Source organism: Myiozetetes cayanensis, unplaced genomic scaffold, assembly GCF_022539395.1.
Source record: "Myiozetetes cayanensis isolate MyiCay16 unplaced genomic scaffold, myiCay2020 scf1, whole genome shotgun sequence".
Classification (NCBI taxonomy): Eukaryota; Metazoa; Chordata; class Aves; order Passeriformes; family Tyrannidae; genus Myiozetetes; species Myiozetetes cayanensis.
Genome location: NW_026086604.1, coordinates 88,257,989 through 88,276,829, shown reverse-complemented (window position 1 = coordinate 88,276,829; position 18,841 = coordinate 88,257,989). Strand labels below are relative to the sequence as shown.

General features: G+C 41.9%; 1 protein-coding gene and 1 long non-coding RNA gene across 15 annotated transcripts in view; one reads left to right on the top strand and one right to left on the bottom strand.

Annotated features, from left to right (window-relative positions):
- Positions 1-957, bottom strand: part of ATXN1 (ataxin 1) — a 222,030-nt gene extending 221,073 nt beyond the window's left edge. For 9 of the 14 annotated variants that reach the window (XM_050308700.1, XM_050309539.1, XM_050309363.1 and 6 more), the window contains exon 1: positions 317-457. The gene's annotated coding sequence lies outside the window, so the exon portion shown is untranslated. Of the gene's footprint in view, positions 1-316; positions 458-828 lie in introns of those variants that run through there. The other 5 variants (XM_050308033.1, XM_050309087.1, XM_050309622.1 and 2 more) reach the window with 4 other exon arrangements.
- LOC126641108 (uncharacterized) lies at positions 422-4,465 on the top strand. The gene is made up of 3 exons (XR_007629203.1): positions 422-544; positions 1,618-1,722; positions 2,459-4,465. It is a non-coding gene; the product is annotated as an uncharacterized LOC126641108 (long non-coding RNA).
- Positions 4,466-18,841: the final 14,376 nt, after the last annotated feature.

Sequence of the window (18,841 nt, the reverse complement as noted above, 5' to 3'; positions counted from 1 at the left end):
CCCCGCATCCCACCCGCTCCCTCCGCGGCGCCCTCGGTCATTTCGCGGGCGCCCCCTCTCCTCGCTCCCTCCCTCTCCCCCCGCAAGGCCGAGCCCGCGGCGGCAGCGCCTGCGGGCCGGGCCGGGCCGGGCCAGGGCGGCCGCAGCGAGGCGGCTGCAGCCCCGCGGCGGGGTGGGCACTGCGCTCTCTTCCTCCTCCCCCCGCCCCCTGTTTTTCCAGCTGGAAATCGCCGGAGGTTTGCAGCCTAAACAAGGGAAGAAGCCGGGGTGGGGGTGGAGGAGGCAGAAAGCAGAGGAGGAAGAAAAAGCCACTTACTGTAAAGTGTCAGTGGAGGTGGGGTTGGCGGGGGTGGGGGGGTCAGAGAGAGACTCGCACACAAATGTCTTCCTAGCTGATCACGGGGGTTGGGTCTGCTTTTTTGTTTGTTTGGCTTTTTTTCTTCCCCCTGCAGTGACACAGGTCCGGGATGTCTCCACCACTGTAGTAGAAATGATGTCTGCGGTACAGCGCTCGCTCCCTCTCCTCTCTCCAGCATGTAAATGGGTAATAGAAGCCAAATATGGAGCAGTTGGCTGCCTCTGCAACAGCTCAAGGATCCTACTTCATGCAAAAGGCGGGGGGGGGAGAGGGAGGGGGGAGAAGGGAGGAGGAGGTGGAGGAGGAGGAGGAGGAGGCAAGGCAACACTCTGGCAGGCGGCCAAGAGAGCCACACAGATTATTGCATACGCACGGCACCGCCGGGCCAAGGCGGCCTTAACCCTTTGCGGGGCCGCCGCACGCTGCCCGGGGGCGGGGAAGGGGGCAGGGGGGCTCGTCTCGACACTTACCTCCTCCTTCCCCTTGTAACACTTCAAAGGCCAGGCTGGCTGTCTACGGTGGGCTTAAACCCTGCGCACGCCGGTGTTCCAGAGAAGTCCCCGCTCCTGTGGCAGGCTGCGTTGAGCGGATCTCAAATCACTTTGCAGGCGGAAAGAAATGAGATGGGGAGGGGAAAAAAAAAAAAAAAAAAACCACACAACCCAAACCTATATTGTTTAAGGGGAAAGAAACAGCTAGCGACGCGTGCTGTCCTTCAGAAATGGCAGGGAATGCTGGTTTAAAGGATGCATGAAAATCGGTTGCTCAGTCAAGGCTGGTCTGTCTCTCTAAGGGAGGAAATAAAACTGTGCTGGAAGCCAGGGAATGCTCTGAAGCAGCCTCTGCGAGAGTCAGAAGAGGGTGATTTTATTTAAGATGCCATATTGCATTTTGCTGTGGAGAACTTGTGAAGTGATTTAGAGCAAGAGCCTGCATCCCACTCCCTTTTTCTGAATTAGTTTTATTTATCCGGATCCTTGGCATATGCTTGAGTTGCTTTGTAGAAAGTACCTTCCACTTCATTCAGACCAAAGAGGCTCTGACTCATACCGTCACTGAACTACAAGACAGGCAGGGCTAAACCACGCATGTTTGGGTACTGACTCTCTTGATTCCTCAGCACTGGTTTCATCTAAGACCTCTTTGCATCTCTCCCAGCTGTATGCAGACCACTGTGAGCCTCTCCCCCCACCCACTATGGCAACTTACACTTCCCTGGCATTCCAGCGTCAGCTTGTTACTCTCTTCTCTCAACGCAGGTCTCTGCAAGTGCCATAAACTGCAGTGATGGGCAAGTAGCAAACATGGATGCAAAACCAAGACCACAGAAAACATCCTCCTTCTGGACTGTCTCAGTCTGCTATGTAAGTGAAAAAAAAAAAAAAATCAACTTATTAAGGCAGGTACAACTTAGAGAAATAACTTATGGAAGCAATGAATGGGGTAAATGCAACCCAGGGAAAGGAAAGGACAGCAGGCTGCTATGCTTGCATGCAACCCGACAGAAGTACATAAGAAGCCATTCACTGATTTGGCATCAGGAGGAGAAGTAGAGCACAGAGAAGGCCTCTCCACACCCCAAGGACATTGCAAAAAATGTTTCATAAATACCAAAGGCTGTTAACCACCAGCTCCACAGAGCTGGGCGCTGTGGGGTCACAGGCCTCAGAAGGGCCTGAGATGTGCACTCCATGTAACATGGCCATCCAGACCAGGCCATTTAATGCAGCTTGTATGAATTTGCCACAACAATAGGCTCCAAGCTACCAGGTTTCTAGTGCAGGTATACCTCCTATGTGTCCATTATATATTAGCCTATATATTTAGCATTAAATCTAGTGTTAGAGTCTAGATGCAAAGTACCCTAGGACTCAGCCTGTCATTGTGCAGATCAGCATAGGCCTTTCTATAAATGACTGTACTAGCTCACCATAATTGCTAAAGAACATAGTAATAACATTGTAAACTGCAGTGCTCTTGCTTTAGAGTTGATACTGTAATACAGACTACCTTTATGAAACATAAGAATTTTTTACTACAGCACCTTCTGCATCTTTAGTTCAGGTTCACTATGAAAACCAACATGATATTCTGCTCTAGGAGTGGTCTGGGGACAGAAGCAGCAACAGGCCAAGATGTCTGGACAAACGTGCCACTCAGCACTACAAGACAGTGAATCTACAGCAGCAAAGCAGACAGCAAAATTATATTCACCTAGCTAATGTAAGGTTCATTGATTTAATAAAAGGAACCAAGGGAGAGAGACAAAGACTGGAGATTACTGAAAATCAAGTGAAAGCCCTGGAGAAATTCAAACCTATCATCAAGGTTCAGTTGTGAGTACATGGCATTCTCCTGTCTGCCACCTTTTTTATTCCAGTAGTACAGAGTGTTACCTCAGGAGAAAGGAATCTTTCCTTCTCAAACTGTTCACCTTGCCAAGAGGTGTGGCACACGCAGAGAAAGAGAAGCCACATTCATGCTGAAGCAAGCTTTGGGCAACGTTTCCTTCTGCAGCAGGCTCATGTAATAGGCTTGTGTGTTCTTCCACTCTGTGGCTATGGTGTTTGCCTCAGGACCCTCATTTTTTGCCACCCTCCAGGCTCTAGGTTTTTACATCTTATCTGTGTTTCTGCTTCAGAGTAGCAAAGAGATTCCCAAAATGTAGGTCCACTGTAAGTCAAAGCAATAGTTTTCCTGAGCCAGCAGGCAGCCTTAGCCCACTGGCTCTGGAAAGCGCCACAACCGCCACCAGCCACGTCAGGTGCATAAACCATTCTCACCTCCTTTTTGACTTGATATATAACAGGTGAGGGATGAGAGGACTATGCCTCTATGAACATTGACTGACACACGGGATATATAAATGTGTCACAAGACATCCTTGTGCCTTGCAGCTCCCCTGCTGAGGGCCTACACTGGGCCTCAGTATATTCCCTCCACAAAGAATTCCACAAAATATGGAGGTGTTGATGAAAGCAGTGAGTGGGACACAAGAACCCACGTCAACTCGAGCATTTTTATTTACTGCTGGTGATGTGCTGAAGCTGATATGATGCCCAGTGGAATATAGCATTGACCAAAAGATATTAAGCAATTTTACATGCAAGATGCACACTGTCTAGAAGAAATTGTGTTTCAATTGACTAGCTTTAGTGTGTCATCTACGCTGCACATTTTATACCATTAATGGTACATACGGAAAATGAGAGAATAAGGGGTGTAATACATTGGAATTATTTTTTTGTTAAACATTCACAGGGAAATCCAGGGATTGACAATGTATTGAGCATGAAAAGTAATTTCACAATTATTGATCGTTAAAGTCCCAGCCTCCAATCTGTCATAAAATGACATTGTTGGTCTCATTACAGCCTCTAGTGGACAGTAGTAATCCACTTCACAGACCTGTCATACCATTTGCTCAAATGACAAGCGTTATCAACACAGAGGTTACTCCAAGAGAGCATGAACATACAAGTCATTCTCATCCCCTGGCAAAAAGGATTTTTGAATACAATCAAAGGTTTGCTGTCATTGCTTGTAAGGTGCCTTGCTTTACACTTCAGGTATTAGCATTGGCTTGTAAATAAACAGGTAACTTCTGCTATTCATTTCAGCTTCTGACAGCTTTCATAAAACCTAAATTCATCTCAAATATTTTTATAACAGAAAATATTGGTTGCCATGTTTTTGGCTTAAGTAAGATGTTTTTATTCCAACTCAGAATCTGCCGACTGTCCAATTCACCCCCTATCTATTTATAGCCCTCTCGCATTCAGATAAGTTTTGCTAATGCAGTTATTTTCATTATTATTTCAGACATATGCAGCTGATTTAAGGTATTTTAACAGCTTTAACAAATGAGAAACTATAATTTGGATTGCAGCTGGCTAATTAAGGTATGCTTTCCTCAGGAAAGTTAAAAATGTACACGATCTGAAGAATAATGTATTTGGACTGCATTCTTTAAGTGCCACTTGTGTGAACATAATAAAATATGACTAACATCTTTATTTTTTGTGTATTCACTTAGAAATGAGCGTACCTCCTGTCAAAACAGAGATGTCGAGGATGTTCTCCAGAACTCTGTGATTGTTTTCAGATGCAAGGAAATTAGATTGATAGACACAGAGAGCTAATGCTGTCTCTTTAAAGCCACAAGTATCTCATGCAAATTAACATTTAGTGAAATGAGAGCAAAGCATTCATGAAGACTAAACAAGTATGTAGTACTACACTGTGAGTCAAAGAGAAAAATCTTATGGTCTAAAATGCTGTGGTCCTTTGCAAGTGAATTCAAAGGAAGGGCTGACCTTAAATTCTTTATTTTACCACATTGTGGCTAGGTTGTAGGGTGCTGAACAAATCATTATTTGTCATGCCTTACAGTATAGGTAATGGGATATTTAGGTACAGAAATATTTACCTTACCATTGTCTTGATTTTTTAAAAGAAGCAATCAAGTTCCTCTTTAAATAACAATAGCTTCAATAGCTTTAAAATAACAATAGGTCCTTAGATGCAGATCTTTTGCTTTTTCTAAAATAGGCAAAGCAATTAATCAGGGAATTAAGAAAACTGAAGAATCCTCTGAAGTCTTAAAATCAAGTCTGATTTAGTCTTCTGAATAAGTTTTCAGTCAGTTACAGGTCTCTGATCTGGAAGGAAGATCAGCTAACCTACCAGTGACCACTCCAGGATGGACCACAACCACAGTTAGCCCCATAAGCTGTTCCAACAGTGACCAGTGGGAAATAAAAGTGCTTGGCCCTTCTCTAGAAAGGTGTTTAACTGGTCTAGGCACCTCTCAAGTAATAACTGTTATGACCACCAGGCTGGTGGTCTGAGGTCTCCCCCCATGTTCTGGTCTCCACATATCTCCCCTGCAGTTACCCCTGTGTCTGGTGTGAGAAGAAGGAACAAGCACAAATGGAAACTAAACAGCTGCCTTATTCCTCGAAGTGATCACTTCATGTTGGGTTCAAAGTACACCAGCAGGGCACAGAAGGGAAGCTGTACTCTGTGGAAAATGCTCAGTTTCCAGGGATGTCAAGGCAGTGCTGTTAACATTCAACCAGTGGTGCAGACCTCAGGAGAATTCACCAGCCACTTTCTGGGAGGGGGCTCTCAGATGCTAGCAGGGAGCAGACAGAGGCCACAAGTCCTTGTAAGAGACATGTGTTGTCCCTTTAAATCATACCTGGTACAGAGACTTATCTGGGAGTTCACTTACACCATTTTTTTTTTTCTGTCTGTTAAGGGCGTTATGGTCTAGACAGATTAGATTAGCATCTATCGTGTAAACACTTAGGGTTGGGAAATAACTCTTGACCTTTCTTAAAGCTTCTTACCCACATATAAGGCAGCGTGGTTTCCAAAATCTGCCACAGTCTCTCTGATCAATGCTATACATATTTTGATAAGTGCAATGAGTTTTAAGGGGAGAAGGGGAATGGGCTAGAATGGACTAGTTACCTGTTTGAACAGACACAGGGATTGAAAACATGGATTTTTGACTCCTTAAGTCCTTTAATGGCCCCAACGGAGCTGTTCTGGTCTACTGAACAAATCTGTCCTACCTCATGGATCATTGACCTACCAGACCTCCAGAGCCAGTGTACTCAATCCTACTGTTAAGTCTGCTCATTTTGTTCACACTCTAAAAATCATTATATTTTGTTGAGAAAAAGCACAGCTTATGAATAACAGCTATTTTCTACTCTCACTGTCTCTACCTCTTCACAAAATATGATATATATGGGCCTTGGCCCCAAAGCTGTCATGCAAATTCATAACTCAGGTTTACCAAATTCATTCAATATGGGTAAATCTGGGCTCATGCCTTGGTTTCAAGACAGAGACAAGTGCAAGTTGCTTTATGCCCAAGACAAGTTATTTTGTATCTATATTTTCTTCAAAAAGAAAACTAATAACTAGTACAGTATTAACCAGAAGGTCAGTAACAGTTCTGAATGTAGGTATCTTTTACACAGAAAAGAGCTGTGTTTCTTTGTTTTCAAAAGGTATCATACAGCACAAAACAGCAGTCACCTGATGCACAGGAATGGTGACTTGGAGTGGTTCATAAACATCAAGCAAAAATTTAAATAGAATAACTTTGCTGTGGAGGAATTGCTATATCCCCTTAGATTTGATTCATAGTCACGGTTGGCTGGAAAATCCCCAGGCAGAGATAGACCACAGGCATGACAGTGTATTGCCTGGAGGGTAAGAAGTCCTCAGCCTGCAAGGCTTTGACCAACAACCTAGGTGAGCACGGTAAACATTTACCTTCAATTTATCCAATTACAAGCTGAGTGGGCATTTTTCCCATTTATTCTGCAAGGTCACAGGGATATGCTCAAAGAACCCTGAAACTCTGTAGTTAAAAAAAAAAAAAGAAAAAAAAAAAAAGTAAAGTCCTGGGAAAAATGACAGGAGGCATGAGGTAGGATACTACTTTAAATCAGAATTATTTCTGCTTGCACATACCATGTTGTAACTACACTGGCATCACTTTGATTTCTTACTGGACAGAGGCAGCATCTTTCCCTCAGAGATTTGACAGATCCTCATGTTCTCTTTTTACCCTTCAGCAGAGGCCTTTCTACTAATAGGCAACAATTGTTCTCATATTGACTGTCATATCACGTCTCTCTCTTTCACCCTGCCCACTTTTTCCACAGGAGAGCTTCCATTTATACTTGCTTTCCTCTGCTTGATCTGTCCTTGATCTGCTCTCATATAATCCTCATATGATATTATTCATTTATTTATACTTAAGGTAGTGAAAGACACTTATTCAAAGCTCTTGAAGCCCTGACACAGATATTACAAGCACAACACAACAGTGTGAAAGAAGTTTTATTAAAAGGAACTTAGCTGGGCAACAGGTACACCAGAGACACCTGCCTTCTGAAAGCCTATTTTTAATCTTCTCTCAAAGTGCCCTCAGGGCCTCTTCAAAAATCATAAAATTCAAACTCTTGTGAAGTGTAGGTTCTATCACATAGACAGACTCGCTCGTGTGCGGATTGTTCTGTCATGGGGTCAAGTAAAGCCAAGAGAGTGGAGTGGACACCTGGGGGCAGGACCATCTCACGACCTGCTGTTCCTACTCAAGAGAAGCTGGTTCTGAAAGGTTTCTAACTATAGATTTTTCACAGTTTATATTTTCATAGAATCATACAATCATTAAGGTTCTTAGAAACATTAAGGAAAAGACCTTTAAGATCATTAAGTCTAAATTGTTAATCCAGTACCACCAGCACATTCACCATTAAACCATGTAGTCAAGTGCCATTAGCCACACATTTTTTGAGCACTTCCAAGGATGGTGACTGTGCCACTTCCCTGTGAAGTCTCTTCCAATGATTTACAACCCTTTCTGTGAACATTTTTTTCCTAATATCTAATCTAAACCTACCCTCATGCAACTTGAGGCCATTTCGTCTTGTCTTGAAAGTCCTCTAATCATCTTTGTGCAAGAGGACATAAAAATGGCCTCATAGTGTCTGTAGGACAACAGTGGTCATAAGCAGATGCTTAAGGAGACATGGGCATTGTATACTACTTCCTCCATATGCTCTCCAGCCTCCCACTGTTTTCAGTTTAAGGGACTTTCTGATCAGGATGTGGTTTCTGGCTATTTAGTGATCCTCGATGGATTATGTCCCAAGATTTGTGCCATCTTCTCCATCAGCATGTGTAAACTGTAGATATGTGCTATGTCACACTGCACAGATTGAGTCTCTGATGCAAGAGGAATCACCTCATCCTGCCTGCTTCATTCAATGTTCCTAGCTCTTGCTTGACAGAGAATGGCCAGTCACTACCCAGACTCTCCGTGCTATCCAGATATTTACAGCCCTCTATCATATTGCATCTAAATTATCCTTCTTGCAGGCTGGAAAGGTTGTTACACAAACCAGTCTGTTAAAGACTTCGCTGCTTCTGCCGCAATTCTTACCTGGTTTTGAGTCCCTCTGTTTTGGTCTTACTCCTGTGACATCTTCACTCCCTCCGTTCTTCTGCCTGCAGAGAAGAGATAGTAAAAATTATCCTTTGCCTTCGCGTAACAGTGGTGACACAGTGAAGTACAAGTAGTATTACCGTGAAAGCAATACAGAATGCTCTCTTTCCCCAAGGCTTAGCCAAGGACTCAGAAAAGCAACAATTCCACATATCAAGGACAAGACAGAATAGTACTAATGTAAACAAAAATAAGTCCATGGTTCTATCTACATTTTTTTCATACTTGTTTAGCAACACAAACTGAAACTCTTCATATTTCATGAACTACCTCTGTCAACCACTCCACTGTGGTGTTAAAAATTAGATATGATGGGACATCTCCCACCAATTTCAGGAGAAGTATTTCACACACTTGTATGCATAACAGGTCTGAAAAATATTGCATACTACAAAGCTGGGTTTGCCACATGTTTATTCCTGCCCTTTAATCTGTCTCTCCCCTTTCCATGATACATCTCCTTTCTTGGGATATATATTAAGTCATTTCTCTCCCTTACTTGGCCCATCTTCAGCTAGGTGTGTAAACTTCGTGTCTGATTTAAGGTGTACAAGTTGTCCCGTTGTCTTAATGATTCTGAATCATACATTTAAAGTTAGCTTTGTGCTTGAGGGTACGGCCTTGTGAACATGTTACAGTGAGGCATTCAAGGGTGTGGATTTACAGGACACCAGCTACTTTGCAACAACTGCACAGATAAACACCCTTTGCCTGCTGGTAAATGCAAAGTAGGTTAGCCCAGAATCTCAGCAAAGATCACCTCTGCCCCCACTACAATTGCTTCTGCTGCTATTCCCTGAATACTGGTCCTTTTGACGGTCTGTCCCCAGCGGTGACACTATGCCCAGAAATAAACATGATAGTTTCACATAGAGGCACCACCACCTCCTGCACCTCCAACGTGATTCACTGCCAAAAACAGTTCAAAGTGTACTTTTTTTTTTCATACACCCCAAAATCTTGCAAACAGAAGTCATATTTAAGAGTCTTTGTCTCCCTTGTTGCATTACAGCTTCAGCTGGTTTACTTAAATGTTTATATGATAGGATATATTCTTTGCCGAGTCTTTGTTATGTATCACATGTCTATACAAGTTCTCTAATTCTTGAGCCCCTCTGTTTCCCTCTGCTGGTTAAAAATGTTTAGCTGGGGGGAGCAGGGAGGGTGGGAAAGGGTAGGCAATTCCTCAAATAATTCTCAGGATCAAATCAGGTACCCAGTGTGGAAGGAGGGGGCAGAGGAGACAGACCTCACAAGTACTGTATACCAGTGGTTGCTACCCTGGTATATATGTATAAAAAATATATTATATATTATATATAAAATAAACATAAATATATTTCTGAGAGCTTATAGGTATTGTTACACCATGTATATACTTCATAGAGTCCTGAGAAGAGTTTATCAGCTGTACAGAAATTCCTGCATACATTATCATCTGGGCAAGCATCCCAGTGCCAGTGTTGTCTCTTGCTAGAGTCTCTTTGGAGTATCAGAGGTTCCCAGGACATTCCCAGAAGCTTTTAGGTCAGCATGAGTCACTGCCAAGTTGAGCAGTTTCTTCAAGTCCCTTGTAGCAATCCTCCTGAAAACTGCAGAAGACGAGCTTGCAGGCTCTACAACAGTCCCTAAAAGGCTCAACTTGTTCAGGAGTCATTGTCTGGCCTCCAAAAACATTTATCTGAATGAAGACACATTTATCTCAGCCTTGCACACATTTAAGGTCTCTCCAATGAGATCACAAAATCTGCATATAGCTGGAAATGAAAGACCTCTCATGGAAGTTTTTCCTTTGGTAATTTCCTAAAATCTTTTTTTAATATTCTAATAATCCCTCAGATCCCTAAATGAGGATCAGCACCCCTTTCCTGTTCGAACTAGATGCTCAAGTCAGTTATATGAGGCCAAATTTCCTCTCCAGGCAGTTTACAATGTAGGCACACAGGTTAGGTTGTCTGCAGTAACTGAGGCAGTGAAATACTCCATTATTTAGCATATGTCTCAGAACAGTTACCCTCTGAGAAAAAACTGCATTTTTGAGGCCAGCTGATTTTTCAGAAATAGAAAACTATCAGTGGGGCAAAAAGGTAGATTTCACCAAAGGTGAAATAATATTGTTTTCTTATTTTAGCCTGCAAAAATTATAATTTCCCAAAAACAAAATGAAAGAAAAAATTTCAACAACCACCAAGCCCTTTTTATTCCTGAAGAACCCAATATTCCCCATTTATTTTGCTTTGTAAGAATTTGCCTATCTTTTACATGTTAACATTTGTAATGCTTCTTACTAGCCAAAATGTTAATTGTGTGACTTAAGTTCCAGTATTAAGTTCCAGCTTCCTGTGAACCTGCTACTCTTGTAGTAGCACTTTCCCTTGATAGCACATTGAATTCATGCAGGTCGTTAGGTCATCAGTTCCTAAATTTCCTATAGTACTCAAAGCTTCAATGAACAGAAAGATGAGCATGAAGCATTTGCCAACTTGAAATCCCTGCTATCTGGACAACAGACCGAAAATTGTTTTTTAATTATTTCAAGATTCCCAACACTGAATGTCTGGCTGTATAATTAAAATTGGGAATGGTAAAATATACTGAAAATACATTTACCATTAAAATGTATCACCTGTTAGTTGTTTTACTTCAAACTCTGTAACTCTGTGGTGTTACTACTTTCTTTTCTTTGATGTTTGTTCCTTTTAAGCTAACACAGAAGAATTTCACTCTCACCCACCGTGGTTATCAAGCTGTGGTTTGTCAGCATTGTCAGTATTTATGATACACAACTCTCTTCTGCTCTTCCCAGCTTTGGGAACCTTGTATGTGTTGATTAATCTACCACATAATCATCTCCATCACTTAGAAACACTGCTCCTGGTCTGTTCTATAGCTCTTGTGTAGGGACGCTTGGTATGTAAATACTCTCCTTAAGCTTCATCTTTTGTTTCAAGGATAAAACAAACAAAACAATAACAAAACCTCCTTTATTTTGCATGCTGGAAGCACATGCCATTAATATTAATTAATTTATTTATTTAAAGTTGGTAAAAGAATTTGCTCTTAGGCTGGGAATGTGACTGCCAAGTTTCCTGCCTGCAATTTGTTACAGCTCAGTAGTAAACTCCTGAAAATAGGAATTTGAAATGGAAATAGTGACAGGCCTTTTAACTACGCTATAATAAGGAGGGTGTTTTATCCTGCATACTGTATGTCGTTACACAATGGCAGCCTATCGTAAGGTGCACGGAAAACAAACAGGGTCTCTTTAGATCGTTCTCCTGGCTAAAACTGGGCAGACAGAGGAAGCAAAACAGGCTGAAAAGACAAAAGACTAGAAGGTCAAGAACACCACACCCAGACCTAAGCCCTTCTGTTACACAGCAGAGCACAAGAATCTTAGAGAACTTGCACTTGAATAGATTGACTTTGATCAGCTTGCCATAAAAAAAAGAGGTGTAGTTTGCCATATTGCTAAAGGAGGTAAAGAAGGACATTTCCCTATAAGTCTTAAGCTGCAAATTAACGTACCCAGACCTGCCCTGTTATGCAGAGCAAAGCTCCAGAAAGTATATTTCTTGTAAATGTTTCTTATCTGCCTATAACAGTATGTTCTATGTAATTCTGCACATATAAAACACATCAACATTAAAGCTGGTTTGCATACTAGCTTTCAAGTGACAGTTGTAAAATGTAATTTTTCAGAGATGCTGAACATCTGGAGTCCTAACAAGTCAGCTGAGTTCCTCCAGATTTACACCTATGTAAATGCCAGCAGTACTGCATCTTTGTGAAAATACTACTACTGCTTTTAACAAGGTATTTGGCAAACAGGAAAAGAACTGAATCATATGTGCAAAACAGAACAGAGTATCTGGGACTTGAACTGAGCCCTTCTGGTTTGTAGCACACATGCTTAAATGCCATATATTGAACTGCCACATCATGTCTATTTTTACTAATTGAGTTTACTTGTGTTTGGGTACTGTACCAGCTACTCAGCAAGTCCAGGAGATTAATGTAAAAGCCTCTCTGCATTTAGAAAGTATAGGCATTCTAGATTTACAGCTGCTTATTTTGAGGGTGGCTGACTGCTGATCCTGATGTCTTTGAGTAACAGATGGTTTTCTGAGCTGCACTGATAATGAAAATGATGTAATTTGCCTCTTAACAGTAAAATAAAGCAGAGAGGCAGAATAAAAGAAAAAGCAGTATATTCACCTTCTACAAACAGCATACCTTAGTACACAGATGGATGGGGAGGGGTGGGGGAAGCCCAGTCAAAACTCAAGGCTATCAATAGTACTGGAAATTCACATGAGTTAAAACTTGCATAAAATAACCCATCCTGATCTGGACTGTGAAAGCATTGGCTCCTGTAACGTTAGAATTTATAGCTTTAATCTTCTTAAAAGCTGCATGGCTCTTCTCACATATGGGGAAAACAGATTTGATGTTTCTGAGATTAAAACTACTGAGCTGAACTTTGCTTGTTATTGGCCAGAAGCACTTGGAAACCTAATAAAGCATTCCATTAAAATCTTGGCATTTTTGTAACACAAAAGAAATAGGCTTCTCAAAATGTGAGTCCAAGGCAAAAGGACACTTTTGGGGGGGGAGGGAAGATCGTGGAATTTGGATTTTAACGAAGTTTGCAATGACTTAAGAATACATCAAAGGAAATGCAAGGTAGAATGGAACAATAAATGCTTGATGTAACCAACAATGCGCAACTTTTTGTTATTTAAACTTTAGTACATTTGAAGACACTTTTTCATGTTCTTTTAAACCTCATACTTTTATGAGTCTGTGAGTAGCTGGAAAAAGTACAACACGCATCACTGACTAGCTGTGTGGTCTCTAACAGGTAATGTAAGGCCTGATTTCTTAAAATTATGAGGATCCACAACCACAGCTGAGATCAACACGGGCTACTAGTATTCTGGGCTTTGAATGATCAGCTTTACTCAAAAAAAAAAAAAAAGGGCTCCTTAAGGCTGGCTAGGCTACAACTTCAGGTGCACAGGAAGCCTATAGTGAACACAGTTATACACTTATAATCAGTTTATGATTTGATTTGACCTATGACGATGTAACTAATATTTCTTTAGAAAGAGGCATAATACTGGTGGCGATGATATGATCTATGAGTTCAAAGCTGTAGCATGACTGAACAAGGTTTATGATCTTATCAGTAGTGCTAAAACCTTGTACAATACCATCTGGGCAAATGGGATGAGAAATGCCTGGTGCCAGCTGCATTGTTGAGAACCCTTGCTTGCCTTCACCGAGGTACAGTGAAAAGAAGACTCATAAACTACGGCTTTTACTGTTCTCTGCAGGCTAACAAGCAGACAGAAATAAAGACTTATAATCAAATATAAAAGAAGTAAAGCTCCATAACCAGCCCTAAATATGACAGGTCTCTTGCTAGGGTTCATTGAAGAGGTTTGGAGTTTTGTCAAAAGGCAAACAACATTAATTCCAATGTGCTATGAAACTAACTGGTCCTCTCTGTACCCCATGGAAGGTATGCTAGAATTTGCCTGGGTATGGTTACAGCTAAATCAGATCTTCCACTGACAGTCTACTTATAAATTGCCCTGTAGAATCAGAAGGTATGTAGGCTATCTTCTGGAAAACTTGTGGTTAAAACTCTGGGAAGCCTATAGTGATAATCAGGTAACAATCAAATACTTACAGATTTTAGCCTGGATTTTACCCCACCCAGAAAGTCAGAGTGTTGAACCTGGATCCAACAGCTGGTGTTAATGAGTTCTACACAAGTTCACCCCACTGTAGGGGACCGCAGAGAGTTCACTTGTGCAATTCTATTTTCTGCCCTTTCCAAAGAAATTCACCCCTACACAGCTGAACATTAATGGGTGCTCATAAACTGGCTGCTAACGTGGCTGGCGTGCTTTAGTTTTTGTGGCACTAACATATGAAGAGCTATCTACTGTAACAGATGCTCTTTCACAGTGCAAAATAACAGCACTCAGACTTAAACTGTAAATTACAAACAATCCCTCTCTAACTACAAAATGAATACGCAGAGTGGGGAGCCTTGTCAAGTAAGATATTAGTAAATCAGGTTGAGGAAGACAAATTATTCACTAAAGCTAAAGTAACTGAAATTTTATTTAGTTAATGTTACTGTCATTGGAGTTTTCCTGTTCCTTGCCATAACTGGTAGATAAGAAAGAGAGTAATTATAAGCAACACACAGTAAATCAGTTATGTGTTTCCTTGCTATGTTAAAGCGACAGTAAATGTTTCTGTTCTTCCTTTTTACTAATTTCTATCAGTAGAAAAGATGCCATATAAATACTTATTACTGGCATGTGCCTGGCTGCATCAAGAGAGACCTTTCCCAAGGATTTTATAATTCTTCCACACCAAAAACCACAGACAGACCTGTGAATTAAAAGTGACCTTGTTGGCCCAGTGGTACAGCCGCCATGTCTTTGATTACAAACTTACTGATACTAATGCCAAGGAGGGGAGTTACAACATAAGATGAAAATGAGTTGAAGCATAGCTTTCTGCACAGAATGTCCCTGGTAACCTGGCTGCAAAAAGCATTCAATGGACAAAGATGATTTATATTTTTTTTAACCTTTTAAAAAAAAAATGCATTCCTACTCTCCTCCCCATCTCTTCATGAAATCCCAGTGCCAAGTTCTCCAGAAGGATGTGCTCAGGGCAAATACCCTAGATTACAAGGTTTGCAGCTACATCTGGAGTCCTTGTGACATCTCAAATCTAAAACTCCTTCAGAAAGGACATGGAGAACTTTGAAGGAGCATAGTAAAGGGATGGACACAGCACAGTGGTTCCTGCCCCGCAGTGGCAGCATCTCAGGAATTCCTGAACGTGATGGCAGGGATAGCGAGCACAAAACTGGCCTTGCCAAATGCATGCAACTGCCCATGACCTGCATGAGGAGGAAAATGAACTAGCCATTCATCGTTTTCATCAGCATGCACCGGGAGACATTGTTGTGTCCCTCAGTTCAGGATCAGGATTGACAAGGCCCGATTATTATGACTCTGGAAGAAACAAGTATGCTCAAGAAAAGACCCTGGCAGCTGTCTGCAGGCAGGATTTAATACCCTTGCCCTTCATGGAGTTCCTGGGCAGGAGTCTCAACCTCCTCTGCATGACAAATGCAGCCTGGTTTTCTCTCAGGCATTTGCACTGCCTGCATCTCCTTCAACACCTGGCACCAGACCCCAAATGCCACTAAATAAAGGCACACATGGGTGAAGCTGCCTTATCTAGGTCTTGACCACGTGTTAAAGAACAGGACTAGCTGAATGGCTCTCCTCTGAGAGCCAAATTTGCCTTCTTTCTCCTTCCCAGATTAAGCAGAGAAGCAGGCAACAACCCCAACAGTTTTGCTGATACTTGCTCAGGGCACACCCAGAGGCATATTTTGTGTGCTTAAAGAACTTTACAGCATTGAAAGACTTAGCTCAGGAAATGCAAAGGGTCAGGGCCTGCCCTCCAGAGCCTGACAAGAGGGTGTATGCATATACTGAGGAAGGAGGCTCCCTCTGTTGCACGGAGCTGGCTCCATGGCTTTTCCCATATCCCTAGAGATCCAAGGTATTTGTACACAACTTAGAAGGAAACCAGCAGACTAGTTTGTGTGCAAGGGGACTTGGTGGTCTTAAGTGAAGATTGCTTTGGGAAATGTAGCAAAAGGACCTCCTAGAATGGGACCCACCCCAGCCACAGTTTGGGTGGTGGGAAAGCCCCTCAGTCTCCACTTGCTATAGCTGACAAATGAAATCAATCCATTAGTCTCACTTTAATGCACACAAGAAAAGCCCTGTGCAAATATGGCATGACGGGTAGTTTGTGCCCATGATGCAAGCTATACCCAAACTAGCGGAAGGGTCATAAAGTAAGGATTAAAGTTCAACAAGGAAGCTGATAATGAAGAAGCCTGCCCAGACTATGCCCTATTCTGGCCAGTGTTACGTTATCTTCTAATTTTAGAACAGCTGAAAATTTTTCCCAGGCCAGAAGTTGACAAGAGGCTGATCAACGCCAATGTCGTTAAATCTTTGTTTTCAGGCACAGTGTTGTCTCCACACTGCAAGAAGTTGTTTCAGCTTGTGAAATTTTGCAGGAAGGCACACACTGTCGCTGGATGCCCATACAGGGAGCTGTGTAATATGTTGAAACCATCTGGCATTTTGTGGTTTTGCAGTATCAGTCAGACACGCTGTCTGGAAACACAGGGCTCAAAACCAGAGTCCTTGATTCAGGTCAGATACCTACAGATGCCTGTGGTCATTTGGCTGGACTAGAAGCTGCAGAATAAAGCACTTAATTAGGCGGCTGAAGTTTATGGCCGATTCTACGGGCAGCTGAGCTAGAAGCCTATTATCGCTCAGGAAGTTTTAGTAAATGTAATTATTATGGCGTGTTTGATATAATACATAGTCTTCACGAAATGCTCCAAAATATCGTTTTAAGGACTTCTTTTGTTGCTGTCATGCTTTGTACCTTCTGACTAAGGAATAGGCCAGATGATGTGAATCCCAATGTGAAGCTTACTGAAAACTACCACTAAAATTAATAGAGCACAGTTATGGAAGAGTATTTTGTATAGAATTACCTTCTCTGGAGTGTGAACAACGCTGCTGAAAGCAGGCTCTGGGTTACATTATTCCTGTGATCCAAATTTTTTTAACCAGCTGATGTCACTAGGGAGATTTGAAGTCTTTATAATTACCGCTCAAGGCCTAGAGGAAGGGGGGAGGAAAGACAATGAAATTATGTTTCATATGTTGATTCAGAGAGTAACCTGCAGTGGTCTGTTAACTTGTTTTGTCTATCAAGAAAAGCAAATTAATTCTATATCCAGTCGGTTTTATGAGTGGCAGCTCAATTTGCTTTCCCAGTTAAGCAGGGAAGAAAGTGGCCTTTTGTCACAAACAATTGCTTCCTGCAATGCTGCAGAATAAGATGTAAAATAGGCAAAGAGCTTTGGATACAGCTTCCAATGTCCTACTAAGAAGTAAAATTTCTTTCTTTCATCTTCCCTTAGAGAAGGAATTCAGGTTATGCTCTGCACTAAATTAAAGTGTTCTGCTCAGTTATGTACATGTACAGCTTTGAAAACTGTTCCTGCTTCTAGGTCAAGGGCTCTCCCTGTGGCCGAGTGCCAGCTTTATCCCTGGACTCCCATAATCCCTTGAAATAAATCAACTTTCCATTGAAATCCTCTGCCAGTTCCACTTCAGACTAAAATGTGCTGTCTGTTGCATGACGCTCTTTTATACTTTTGTGGAAACACCCAAAAAAAAAAAAAAAAAAAAAGAGAGAGAGAGAGAAACAATGTGTCCATTGTATACTGGATACAGTTCGAGGTAACCGCATTGTGTATATTAAAGTCTATCTTTGTATGTTTCACTAACCCAAGATTTCAGCATTTATTATTAGAACTAAGAAAAATACCTTTGACCAAAGGAATAATTCAACTGATTGAAAAGGATCCCAGCTTGTGTGCGTGTGTGTGTGTGAGTGTGTATCCCATTACTACTCTGCTCACGTGGACTGAAGTGTGTGGATGCATTATACTACTTCCCTGAGCAGATGAAGCCCTCAAAGATTTTTTTCTCTTTCCTCCTTTTTTTTTTTTCTTCTCTCCCCCCTAATATCAATTTCTTCTCTGTGTGTTATAAATGAACCTGAATACATTCACACGTTCATGTGGAAGACTAAAAGCTGTCACTTCATTTCAGGGAACCAGGAGGCTCTAAACTCAGCTGCAAGAAAGCCCAGATGCTACTACATCTCCAGGGGAAACTTATCTACTCAGAAATGGCAAAACTTCTGAACAATAATAACAAAATCTAGTTTAAAGATGCTGCTGCCGTTCTCCTGTCGGTGCTGAGGTCAGTACTTTGGAGAGTGGGTGCCAGTCAGAAACTGCAGCACTCAGAAGACTGACATTTCTAAAAAGCTCTGCTTCTCCCCAGATCTCAGTAACTTTAAATGGTCTGCCAGTTAAATCAGAACAGCCTGGTATAAAGCCTCCAATTTTCTGACAACCTTTATAGTCTCTTGGCTCCTACAAGGCCCTAAAGCTGATCGTGTATAATCCTGAGCTGAATGTAAAATAAATATGAAAACCTGTCATGATTTTACAGTTTTTCAAAGGGTATTTCACTAAATAAAAAGCGCTGCATTTTTGGCACACAAATGCTCCATATAAAAATCACAGTTAGTTCTTTGAAATAAAGTTACACAACGCAGTGCCAGACTCTGCCCTCTGAAGTTTCCCCCTGAGTGCTGGGGAGCAGCTGTCTACATCCTTATGAGCTGGCTGGCCCTGAAGATCCTGTGCTCCTTTCCCCTGCACAATGGCTGCACGAATCAGGGTGGTGGCACTGGCTTGAGCCAGTCCAGCCCCTGAGGGTTCCTCCAGCACG